General features: G+C 48.2%; 1 protein-coding gene and 1 non-coding gene across 2 annotated transcripts in view; both read left to right on the forward strand.

Moving 5' to 3' along the window:
- The first annotated feature begins 8,499 nt into the window (after positions 1 to 8,499).
- TRNAA-CGC (transfer RNA alanine (anticodon CGC)) lies at positions 8,500 to 8,571 on the forward strand. The gene has a single exon. It is a non-coding gene; the product is annotated as a tRNA-Ala (tRNA).
- A 3,024-nt stretch (positions 8,572 to 11,595) lies between these two features.
- The window catches only part of LOC135904519 (uncharacterized protein C1orf50 homolog), a 31,704-nt gene continuing 30,423 nt past the window's right edge, over positions 11,596 to 12,876 (forward strand). Inside the window, exon 1 of the mRNA XM_065435325.1 lies at positions 11,596 to 11,623. The gene's annotated coding sequence lies outside the window, so the exon portion shown is untranslated. The remainder of the gene's footprint in view (positions 11,624 to 12,876) is intronic.

Genomic DNA, 12,876 nt, shown 5'->3' on the forward strand with positions numbered 1-12,876 from the left:
CCGTTCTGTCGAAGAAACAAATTAAAAGGATCGCTAATGCATATAATTATGTGTATATACGCGTGTCCCGCACAGTACGTCATTGTATTTCGTGGTTTCCAACGGTTTTGCAATATGCGATAAGCCTCAAACAAAGAGCGTGCGTTATCTGCCGTACCTTCACCCACTCACCCTTCCCCCCCGATCACGTTTCCTACCGTACACGTACGCTTCGAAATGAAGCAGCACATAATAGACATGGCTCCTTTCGCCAGTATTTTTCACGCTATGTTCTGAAGTGGGTTGTATATTCTGTACAGGTTTACGGCAGCAATAAGTGCACGGGGCATCCGCACACTGCTTGGTTCAATAAAGGCAGGTGAACATGCAGAGCTGCATGGGAGGAATAATTTGACTTAATTGTGGACACACTCATGCTTCGCTTTAAAAAGGAAATAATCATGAGCATACGTCTTCGACCCTGCTGCAAAAACGACTTCGATATCGAATACTACTCGACCCTCGATTGACTCGCACGGCTCGGCGCTGCGCTGCTCAGCCCGAGGGCGCGGGATCAAACCCCGGCCGCATTTCGACGGGGTTCGAAATGCAAAGACGCCCGTGTACCGTGCATTGGATGCGCATTAAATAACTCCAGGTTGTTCAAATTCATACGGCTTGCCACATAATCATATCGGGGTTTCGGCGCGTATAACCGCGCAGAATTTAAAAAATAAAAATAAAGAAATCGTAGGACGAGTTGCTTGCGCTGTTGGTTGTCCTTTGCCACCGTCACAGGGAATTCAGACTATTGTAGTGCGGACAGAAGTCACGATCTTTTTAGACTTTGACTCTCTATTTCCAAACGAGTATTTCGCAAAAGCAACGTGCACTTTCTGGTGTATTTCAATATATACATAAATAGTCGCGATGATGTTTCTTGCTTATATCTGCAGCGCACTTATCTGGGAAACTTCGAATTAAGAGACCCTCTTATATTAATTCTGCCATGCCTCTGGCGACGTGTCAAGAAGGAGGCGACATCGCCGCCACGTGCGATTCCCTCATGCATGGCGCAGATTACTGCGTATTTTCTCTTAGCTTCATTTGCCTGAGCGCGAAACGAATTAATGATTACTTGTCTCCTATGCAGAGCAGCAGCCCACAGCGTACGTTGTAGCTCAGGCCGACCTCTCTGCTTATCTCGTCGTAAATGGTATCTCTCTCCTCACCGTTTAGACACCGAAGACAGTTCAAGACGCGCGCCAGTCGCATCTTAGTTTCGTGATTCTAGCAGATGTCCCGTGTGACGTCACGGAAATCGGAAGTAACGAAATTGGTGTCGTGCACGTAGTATCATTGCACTTCTCCGCATTCGGCTCGGCTGTCGCTTCTCTGCAATGCTCTCTGGGAACAGTGGGCCCGTCACTCCAGTTGAGCGCTGTAGCAGCCATATGCGATCGATGCTGTACAGCGGGATTCGATGTAATTAGTAACCTAATTGTCAAAGTGCGGTAGACAATATTTCTTTTTAATGTCAGTAATGCATTGTGTAGAGACTTATGGTAAAGAAAAATTAACCCGCTGGTATTAAAAGAAATTATCGCCCATATGATGGATTAGTTCAGATAATGACTGATTTGAAAATATAAATAAATAAGTAAGGAGCATTGTAACCCTGCTTATAATTTCAGTAATTTATACTAGGTGGGTGTGCTTTCTTTTTTTTTAGACTGTACATAATCTTTAAACATCGCCTTAGGTAACTAGCATAATTCTAGACCTTGAAGTGGGTTACTATAAGTAGCGGACATTACTAGCAAGAAAAATTGAGATGCATTGTTGACTATAATTAACAAAGATTCACTAATTACATTCCTCACTAATATTTTAAAACACATACTGCAATTTACGCATTGTAGCCGGTAATTTCGCAAGGAGTATCCACTTGTAACGAATTTTCAGGATAATACCAGTTTCGAGATGTGCATTCCCAAAGCGCGCGACGAAAAAGAAACATAGGGGGTTTTACGTGCCCTAACTGCTACGTGATCGTAAGGCTCGCCGTAATGGGGGACTGCGGATTAATTTTCACCCCCTAGGTTTTTTCCTCTTTCTCCAACCCATGGATGCGCGGGCATTCCTTGCACCGCGATTATGCCCCCATCGGATTCATCCGGGACCCGCGTGCTCGCAACGCAAGGGCACCACGGGCCACGGCGGGGCACGAAGTACACGCGCCGTCCGGTTATTTTTTTCGTGCTTCAATCATTGAGTAGTCTGAAGAACTGCACACTTTTGCCGCAAGTTTGATGGCTCATGTATGAAATCACCGGCTACAATTAGCAAATAGCAATGTGTGCCGTAAAGTAATTAATTAAAAAAATTATGCAGATCTCACGCACTGCGGGAATCGATGCAAGCGAGGCTTTCTGTGCTCTTTGTTTTGATTGACGATAATTAGCGGGGATGTTGACGGCGAACGTTTAATTTCTTCGACGTTTTGTCCAACACAAGAGTGGTGAGTTGATGTTAAACGTTACCTTGCGTGCACCACTGCTGCTTGTCTGCGTAGTACACAAAACACAGAGGCAGAGGTGTTTGCTTGAGGCGCTGTTGTGTGCTATATTTCATAACCTCTGAGAGGGTTGAGCATTTCCACTGCCTCACATGGCGCATCGCATCGTCGCAGAAGCATTAAACTGGAATTGGATTACTGAGCTGTACGTGCCAAAACCACAATATGATTATGAGGCAGGCCGTAGTGGCGCACTCCGCATTAATTTTGCCACCGTGGTGTTCTTTAATGTGTCCGTAAATCAAAGTGTGCTATCGTTTTTTATTTCGCCCCCGTGGAAATGCGGCTGCCTCGGTCAACTCCGCGACCTCGAGCAATGCCATAGCCGCAAAGCTATCGCGGCGGGCACAGAAGTGTTGATTTGACGTGCGACCGCTTCCATGGTGTCGCCTGGGCCCTGCGGTGCGCTTCAATTAATGCAGCTCTGCTTCTGCACGCCCTGCGTAAGTTGCCCGCTTGACATATTTGCATGGTTTTATTTTTCAGAAATAGCAGAAACGCACCATCCCATGCCTTGAACTTAAGTTTATCCAGCGTTTCCTTGCCTTCTCACGTCACCTCCCCCCCCCCCTTGTATATATATGGGAACTGCGAGCGAAGAGCAGCAAGGCTGTTTCGCGACTGCGGTGGTTCTACCCATTATCTGTCTCCTCTCTTCCATTCTATCTAGCTTCCGTCTGGGCTGGGATTGTACTTTGGTATAAAGGTAAGCGCCTACGGGGGGGTCACTGATAATTGCAGCTGTCAAGAGGCTAATGTGGCGACGACCCGGGAGCTCCAGAGGGTATTGTGTATATTCGACGTGGTGCGGTCCAAACGATGTCCTCGCGTCTCTTTTCTTCTCTGCCAAGCTCCTTCCATGTATATACACGCTCTGAACCACCCTGCGACGTGGTGTGCCGGACAGTAGCAGCAGTGGGAAAGTCGAAGGAAAAAGCAAAGAAAGCTTCACTTTAATAATTACTGAACTTTCGTTAATCATATCTGAGTATGCATTTCTCGTGCAAGTAATGCCGGCCACTTCGAGTAATCCAGTAGTCCGAGTGTACTAAATCATGCTGTCTGTCACAATTGATTTCTAAAACATTGTATACATCCTAAAAGAAAACATCCCGTGTATGGCGCAAAGAACGCACTTGTATAACTAAAACGCATTGCCGCTGTCGAGATCCTAAAGGACAGGGATCAACACTTAAAGCTTAATGAAGTTCTGCTTCCAGCAACTTTCTCATTTGCATTGAGGACCTTCGACATAGTACAAATAAACGCTCTATAAATTCGTGTTCTTTACGCAATAAACAAATACAAGGGGAGCAGGGGCGCGTACGTATTTACGGGCCAGCGGTGAAAAACACCGCATCCTTTTTTTTTTTTTTTTGTCGTCGGGTGCACCAGTTGTTTGATTTCGACAGTCAGATTAAGCATAAATATTTTTTTCTGGCATATACATATAAAGTTTCCATATCGCATGAGATGCTTAATACGTATTAACGATATATACGAATATACTATGTTAAATACATACAAAGATGAACCTTCACGGATCTTGGAGCCAAGTTAATATCCTCCGATATATAGCAGTTCTCTCTCATTAAAATTAGTCGCATCGGGCGTTCGTTGCAATACGTGTCCCTGGAACGGCAGTACTATCCAAAAATGACGTGTTCAGATTCAAAAATCGGAAACTGATATTCTGATTGACCATACAAGAAGGAAAAAAAATATGCAGATCCCACTGTGGTAATCGACGTAAGCGAAGCTTTGCCTCCTGTTTCCTTTCATTGACGTTATTTGGCGGTGATATATTGACGGCATACGACAGTCGGGACGTGATGTGAAAGCTTAGCTTGCCTGTTCCGCTCGGCGCTTTATGCGAGCATTCGTCTCCTCGGCACCAAGTGCACGCGTCGGCGCCATTCTGGGTTGTAGCATTGTAGCTCACAAAGCTGCCTCCTCTCTCTCTATTCCCTGGCTAACATTCTCCCCACCTCCTCCCTCTGCTGTCGTTGCTGTTGTGGATGAGCACGGAGACAAGCGCGGCAGCTCCTGCACTGGGGTGCACATGCGACACGTAGTAAAATGTTGACACGAGCTTCTCGGGTTGCCACACTCCTGTCATGTACTAACGCGATAGCGTTCAGGGCCCTTCGACGCCGCGCTTGGGGAATAATCATCCTGAACCACAACCGCGCAGGCCCTCCACGTGGCGCATACCTTGCCTTACATTCTTGACAAAGCTATTCCTTGGAATTTTGAGAATGACAGCTCATTAACAAGCGTCATGAAACAAAACACCGACAGCGCATGGATTGTATGTTTTTGCGACGTGGCCCTGTCTCAACCACGTCCCGACGTGGCCGGCTTTAGCGGTATGCAGGACCACAGCAGGAGCAGCGGAAAGTCGAAGAACGAGGCAACGAAAGCTTCGCCTTAGGAATGGTGCATGCGATCGAGGAGTGACGCTCAGGGTTTGACAAATGCCTGTCGCACGATTAACTGATTCGAGGGAGCACCTCGCACGTTTAAAAGTGATCCACAAGTTGTAAATTGTAAAAGAGCAAATACATGCTGTCGCTTTGTCACAACACGATCTTAATTAATCTTTCTTTATCTGTTTGGAGAACTGTCGCGCACGACGGGTGAGTATATGGAGCCCCCGCCGCTTCTCCTCCTCGCCCTCCCGTGAAGGGGAGAGGCCAGCTCTGATCAAGAAGAAAACGAAAAAGGAATCGGCACGCAGCCCACGGAAGCGCAGCTTCGAAGTGCGCGAGGCCTTGAAGTGCGATGCGGGACACTGTACAGTCAGACTCGGGAAACTATAGGATGATATCAGTGACGATTTAGTGTAATCATTATGTAAAAATGATTCCTATAGCTAGCCGCTGTGATGTAAGCCGAACTCGGCAGAACAGAGACACCGGGTTCACTATACATAATACACGCGGTGATCTTGCCAGCAACGTGAGGCTTATAGCGCGTTAAAAAGACAAGGACGAAAGTGAGACGTGACACACACAGGCGCTAACTTGCAATAATCTTTATTTCGAGCAAGGGACCCATACATATATACAACTTTTTCGCGTACATCATACATGCGTTGTTTACAAAGAACCCTTACACACTATTGCGCAGGTACGATAACTCTTTGCGGGAAAGGGCAATTGATGGTTTAAACACACAGTTATCGCCAAGCCTATCAATCATTTCTGCTTCTATAATTTCGCGAGTTATCCTACCTCGGGCTTTTCCCACAATGTAGCAGTCTGTGTATGCTGGAGCACACGTCGAGTGGTCACCATCATCCACCCCGGCAACAGTGGAGCTGCAATGCCTGCAGTGGGCGTCAAGGAACCCGTCCCGCTTTTCTGCTACATTATGCCGGTGTACCTTTAAACGCTCGTTGAGGCACCTTCCGCTTTGCCCGACGTAGTTCTTCCCACACTTTAAAGGAAGGTTATAAACAACTTCTTCCACACATTCAACAAACGGTTCCTGGTGTTTCTTTTTGCACGTGCGCTTATCAGAGAGGCCTGATCTGGTTAGCGCCTGTGTGTGTCACGTCTCACTTTCGTCCTTGTCTTTTTAAGGCGCTATAAGCCTCACGATGTCTTACCAACAAGCCCAAATCACTGCTTTGTATCTTGCCAGCAAATCGGCCATTTTGTTTAATAAGCGCTCATATGTGCACACGAAATATAATACCGGCCATAGAAACTTAATGGAAACAAAGCGGAGCGCACACCAAGATTAATTGTCATGTCTTCAGCACGCATACACGTGTTCGGTATACATGCACCTGTTCGGCATACCTATCCGCTTTTTCTAAGCTCCAGGATGGGAACGGAGTGGAAGGCTAACGTAGGTCTGGTATGGTGATGTGATATGCAAGACCTGAAATATACCTATATATTTCTTCGCCGCGGCACATGCGCTACAGAGAGTGAAACCTCAGTTTTGCAAAATTTTCAATTTATCGAAGTGATTTCAATTCCCTGACACATATTCGTAGAGACTATAATATACGTTGGAAACGTTGACGCAACCAGTTGTGAACTCAGCGTCTCGCCCGATTAAGCAAAGCTTCGAGTTCACCAGACCACATCGAATCGCCGTCGCACCTAATTAAGGTGCATAGAAGTGGATCTACCACGTGCCCGAGGCGCAGCACGTTCAGACTAGTTGGCGTCCCCCACTTCGTGCGCCGCATGTGTAGCTATTGTCCTACTGCTTGACTCTTCCCGAAAGGGCAGCGGGTGCCTGGCACGATTCCAGGTAACCTGTGTCCCGATCAAAGCTGCTTTGCGGCTCTGATAGGTCGCTCGAGAACGACGGCTGTAAGCCACCGTGAAGCCCTGGGAGCAACTCCCCCCCCCCCCCCGCATCCGCCTATTGTGACGGCAGTTGCAGACCAGAAGGGCACTACCGGAGGCAAGTCATCCCTCGGACAGTGAAGCCCATGGAGCGACCCCCTGAGCCGAAAATGACGACACCTGAGCGGGCTCGACGATTGGCTGAACAGGACGTGACCTCGAGACACCGAAGGGGTTAAAAGCCAGAGACCGGGAGCAGAGAGCAAGCGTGCATTCCTTCATTCATCTCTTTCGGGCTTCTTGCCATGGGCCGCAGCGTCCTATTTGCTGCCGGCCATCAGTAACTTTATGACTGTTAATGACTTCATGTTTTTACTGTAAGTAATGTAAATAAACCTCCAGTTTTCATCTCAAAATCCTCCTCAACGTCGGCCAACTCCCGCACCCAACGGCAAGATCCAAGACCTGGGGGACAGCGGTGGGATTGTCCTCCCGATCCAACAGCACACGCCGTCAAAAATGAGATTTCTCAATTATTCCTAGGCGCCAGCGTAACTGGCCAGTTCTTCAAATCGGGGTGTTTGTCCGAGACCGCCAGTTCAAATCGGTGGTGTTTGTCCGAGGCCATGAAGTATTCTTAACGAAAGTTGCTCACACTGTCTTACATCGTTTACATTGTTATTCCTCGGAATTTCGAGAATCACAACCCACAAACAAATGTCATGAAACAAACCACCGACAGCACATGCCTTTTGTATTAAATCAACTCATACTGATATACTAAAAGTGCGAAACCATAACGAAAGATCAGCCCAAGCAAGAGGCCGCCTTTCTACCAGAAAGCTCGCCTTCGCGCATAGCATTTCGCTTCGACGCCGTAGTGCTCGCAGTGCATGTTCGCGGCGTCTCATCTTTGCATGTGTATCAATGGCACGTTCCCTGCGGCACACCAGGCGTTGCACCGTCGAGTAGGGTGACTCGATGTCATCCTCTCCCGCCGCTCGAGAAGGACATCGAGGCACCCTTACCGTCGACATCAATGTAGCGACCGCGTTATATAGCGCCCTTTCCATTTGTGCTTTGACATCGTGGTGCTCGCCGTGCATGCTCGCGGCGTCTCATCTTTGCGTGAGTAGCAATGGCGCGTTCCCTGTGGCGCACCAGGCGTTGCACCGTCAAGATCAATTTAGCGACCGCGTTCGCGCCCTTTCCATTTGCGCTTCGACACCGTGGTGCTCGCTGTGCGTGTTCGCGGCGTCCATGCGCTTGCGCGTAACCCACGTTTACGAAGTGAAACGTCACTGTAATTTCTTTTTTGCTCTTTAATAAAATTGCATAAAAGATCAAGCGAGCCAAGTATTCGGCTCAGCGAAGAATAGATAAAGTCGCCGCACCGCAGCCCGTAAGACAAGAGAACAGGCCATCACGCAGAACTTCAAAGGCTCGTTGTGTGTATATATATATATATATATATATATATATATATATATATATATATATATATATATATATATATATATATATGACGCCTGCGGCAAGGAGAATGTTCCACATCCGCCGCCAAGGTTTGTGAATCATGGCGCTGGCTAACACTCTCACGTTACTTCCCAAGAAAGTTGATGGGAAAACGGCGCCGCGGTTGCTCAATCGGTAGAGCATCGCACGCGCAATGCGAAGACGTGGGATCGTTCCCCACCTGCGGCAAGTTGTTTATATTGCGAAAGCAATACTGCTCGCACTTTCGGCCCATCGGTGGTCGTGGCGCCTCCTTACACAGCTGCGCGTCACGTGACCGTGTGACGTCACGCCAGACCGAGAGATGGGGCCCCAGCTCGCGGCATCGATGGTGGAGACCACGACCTACTGTATAAACCCTTTATACAGCAGGTCGTGGTGGAGACGAAGCCCTGCGCGGCGCTACCGAGAGAGGGCGCTCGCTGGTGTGACGTCACGCTAGGAGGATAAATGGGGCTACAGCTCGGCTCCTCGCATTGGTCGGCGCGCTGCCTTGCGCTATGTCGGATGATGTACAGCCATAAGTTTAGCAAAGGGCAACCATGTCCACACCATCAGCCGAACCAAGGCACAGCCAAGGGTATTGCTTTCGCAATCTTCCAGGCTTAACCAAGCTAAGCCTTCAGCCAATTTTTTCACCCACTTTCATTTCCATTAATTTATCATTTCTTTAGTTGAATTCGTAAGTGCAGTAGCGTGCAATATGACTTGCAACAGCCTTGTTCGTGGTCGATGGACTCCAGGGCTGCGCTGCGGCTTTGACAGGCGAAATAGCGGTTTATTAAATACCGTTAGCTGAAGCCGTGTTCAGGTCTGGAACTTACCCTGTGTCTGCGCAGCCGTACAGTGTTGGAGCCCCTTCGGCCACGGGCACCGATGGTGCAGGTCATATTGGACGTGACTGTACAAGTACCAGTGCGGGCGGGCCCCCGCTGCTCCCCCCCTCCCCCTGCGTGCGTTTAATCCTTTTGGATGGCGGTACTTATCGGCATCTCCTGGGGTGTGAAGGCCAGCTTTCTCATCGATTCGGTGCCCGCGCGATTAAGTCGAGCTGCATTCTGTTGTCACCATCTATTCAACGGTCACGCGCTTCACTGTTGCTTCGTTAGTTCAACCTTCTTTGTTTATACTAATCCAGGGACCAGGAAAGAGATTCGGTTCGTAGTCAGCTGGTCTGTATGCTCGTGGAACGAGCTGCGGCCGGAGAAAATACCAGTTAGGTTTAACTTTTCCTTTTGCTTCATTATTTCCTCGGGTGACAGTTTGCCGCGACACTGGCTGATCCACGGAAGCATATACCCGCGATATTGGTTACATAACGTGGAAAATGAGATCATGCTAAACAGCGTCCATCATCAAACCCTGCAATAACCCTTAAACCCATAAGCAATGTCACGTGACCCTCACCCATTACCTCGTCTGGTTTTTCTCTAATTGTGCAGCACTTTTCATGCAAAATGGGTACCTGAAAACAAGGGTCGCAAGGAGTTGAGAAATTAGGGAGAGAGCCGAGGCAACAGCCAAACAGGAAGGAAAAGCGAAAATTAACAAATTTAACCGTTGTTTGTGAAAATATTTATGGATCAACATCTTTTGAGTTCAATAGGAAGTAGCGAAAACGGCGCAGGAAGTGGAGAATGATTCCGTGTGTTTTGAATGACGCTTCTAACAGTTATCAGTCGAGCCGCTGATATGATCTCTACCGGGTGAGGTGGGTCTTCATCGTACGAATCAGGAAACGACGACGAAGACGGGCATCGTAATGATAAAAAAAATTAGAAAAGATTGTATTCACTTCATTGGTACACGGTAGGGACGCTTATCCGAGCCTCGAGCGGTTCTGTAACACGGGTGGCAGGACGGCTTTAAAATAACCCCTTGCGGTCTGGTGGTCGTCGCTGTCTTCTTGGGGAGCCTGTGGAAGTATCAGTGCTTTCGTCAGGTTCTGTCGTCGACGACCTCCTGCCCTTCGAGTTTTCTTTCCTTCGTCCTTCCCTTTGTGTCAGCTCGGGGAATAAAAGGGGTGGCGCTGTTGCGGAGAAGGAAGCAATTATGTCGACATGAAGAGGCCCGCCTGAACGCTTCTCACACTTGAGAGGTAGATAGATGTCCAGGCTTACTGTAACAGCCTTTTCTGGGATGAGGCAAATTATCTTGTCATGGGAACGTACGCCTGAATGTCTCTCACACTTGACAGGTCCACCACCCGATACTTCTCTGCTGTGCTTATGTGGGTGTTTTTACAGCGAAAGCTGTATATTACTAACCTTCCGTAGTTTTTTTTTTTTCGGCGTCCGTCAACAGAAAAAAATCGTCATATGAGCCGGTAATGCAGAAAGAGTCCAAGCTCCATGGCACATACCCCTGTGGGCTCGGGAACCTGTAACGCGCCCTTGAACTAGTCTCGTCATACGTGAGACCCAAAGAGCTCTGCAAGGCGAGTTCAGGCATTTGGAAAATCACCACCTGCCTACGATAACCAAGACTTGCGAAGCACTACTGCAGGAACCGCATACGCTTGCAGTTGCGGCATTGAACATTCGTTCACTGAATCTGCATGCGGAAGATATCAGTCACGATACCGTCGTGAACGATAGATTCGTTCGCCCAGCTCATCGGCTACACCGGAGTCGTGTGGGATCTCCGGGTGGACTCATGTGCTGCCGGCGTTGCTATATACGCAAAGAACGACACTCAAGTGCAACCGTTCGATTTTGGTGTGAACAAAATCGTCACCGACTGTGCGGATGTTTGTGCTATACAAACGGAAGAAGCAATCATCATCTCGACGGTGTACATCTGGCCCTCTACTTCAAAGTCTGAAATCAAGGAGTTGGTGACCACGAATATCCAGTGGATTAGGAAGGATGATACCGCACTTGTGATCAACGGAGACTTCAATGTGGACATCTCTAAGCCAGAGAAGAAATGGTCCATGCAATACATGTTGGAAGAGTTTGGCCTGCAATGTTACTCTAACCCCATGATACCTACCACGCATCACCGGAAGTGCATTGATTTGATTCTAGCCAAGAACCTCTCTAGGCTGTCAGTCAAACCACTGAGTGTATATCACAGTGATCATAAAGGAATCGTGACTACCCTGACAAAATAAACAGTCTTTATCGAACATCAAGCAATGTCTTTACTAAAACATTCATCCAAACACATCAATTGCCATCATCAGACACTTCAAAGAATGGAGAAGAAGAAGACCCTCCGAGCGGCCGCTTCTTCTTGGGTGAGATATTATTTTCTGTTTTCTTCGAAGAATCAGTGCTGTGTTGAGACTTCACTGTTGTCCAGAGAAAACAGACTTCCCGTGTAATTCCTATGTGCTGAAGATCACGCACAATATCGCGTGATTTTGCTGTGCTCCGCAGCGCATCTACGCCTACCTCGGCGGTAGGCAGCAAAGAACACCGGCACGAGCCATATGTCCGACAGCGCGTTCCTAGGCGCATATGAGTGCCGCAGAATCGCCGCCGCACTCGGAATTGCCACAACACGCGCCTAATGTCATCAAGCCGGCGACGCTAGTTTTCAACGCTGCCCTACCTTCCAGCGCACCTTCAGTGAATATGGCTGAGACAAGCGAAAGTGAAGCCAAGAAACCACGGGTTGACGACAACAGGACATCTACCTATGAGCTAAGTGAAGATGAAGACATATAGACTGCGATGAAACGCCGTTCTCGTTGGTAACGTATAAAAACAAGCGGCCTTCCGTTGTTCCAGTTGTTTTTCGATCCTCACAGGAAGGACACAACTTCTGGCAACTGAATCCAAACCGCGCTGCGTCGGAAATTGTCTCCGTGGCAAAGGAAAAGGTACAGTCATTCCGCGTGAATAGAGATGTAAGCTTCTCTGTCAACGTTACTTCAGTCTCATCTGCAAGACCTCTACTGTCTATGAGCGAAATGGCTGCTTTGGGCGTCAAGCCATTCATTCCGGCATCTTATACCAAGAATGTTGGCAAGATACGCCATGTGCCAGTTGAGTATACGGAAGAACAACTGGTTGACTTCCTTAAGGATTTCGGAGTGACATCTGCCGGCGTCAGGTCAGCCGATCGTGGCTCAGCCGATGTCAGGTCAGGTCAGCCGATGAGTGTAAGGTCAGCCGATCGAATGGCTTCGAGTACATTCCGAAGGCGTCGAAGGTGCTCGTCAAAAGACTCCGAAAAGATAACGACATCATCGAGATAGACGAGGCAGCTTTTCCATTTGAGGTCAGCGAGAACTGTATCCATCATTCGCTCGAATGTGGCTGGCGCGGAACAGAGGCCGAGAGGGAGTACTCTGAATTCGCAAAGGCTGCCCGGAGTCACAAACGGAGTTTTCTCACGGTCCCGCTCATCTACTTCAATTTGCCAGTAGCCACTTTTCAGATCGATAGAGGAAAAAAAAATGGCTGTGGCTTAGCTAAGGTTAAGCCCAGGATGCGAAGCATACTAGCCTTTATTTTAGTTGTTGAACCACTGTTTAGCCTGGTG

The sequence above is a fragment of the Dermacentor albipictus genome, chromosome 2 (genome assembly GCF_038994185.2).
Source record: "Dermacentor albipictus isolate Rhodes 1998 colony chromosome 2, USDA_Dalb.pri_finalv2, whole genome shotgun sequence".
Taxonomy (NCBI): domain Eukaryota; kingdom Metazoa; phylum Arthropoda; class Arachnida; order Ixodida; family Ixodidae; genus Dermacentor; species Dermacentor albipictus.